We start from the raw sequence: 448 nt of genomic DNA, 5'->3' as shown, positions 1-448 counted from the left end.
CTAGAGATATTGAAATCCTCGCAACTGGAAAGTCCGACTTGCAGTGTAAAATTAAAGAAACGCTATTAATCAGTGACTTAAAACCCTCTCTTAATGAAAACGTTGGTAGTGAGAAGCTTTTTCTTTATTAATTTCTTCCGGAAGTATCAACTACCGGAAGTTACGATTTTGTTATCACACTTTTTAACTAGTCACCAGTGCCTCGCTCTAGTTTTTTAAAATTTTGTGTAACAGTTTTAACCGTCACTTCTGATGATGTATGTTGCAACATACGAAACGTCAAGTATAAAATGAAAATGTTTGTAACCGCTTTTTGTTTTCTTTTCCTGCTGAAATTGTGATACCTCTTTTAGAGTCCACTGACCTAGCGGCCCGCCTTTGTTCAATTTCGATCTTGTGGGTGCCGTTATTTTCTACACCTGGTCTAGGGTCCCAAATTCGATCTGAG

Source organism: Montipora capricornis, chromosome 8 (assembly GCF_036669925.1).
Source record: "Montipora capricornis isolate CH-2021 chromosome 8, ASM3666992v2, whole genome shotgun sequence".
Classification (NCBI taxonomy): Eukaryota; Metazoa; Cnidaria; class Anthozoa; order Scleractinia; family Acroporidae; genus Montipora; species Montipora capricornis.
This window is presented reverse-complemented; position numbering follows the sequence as displayed.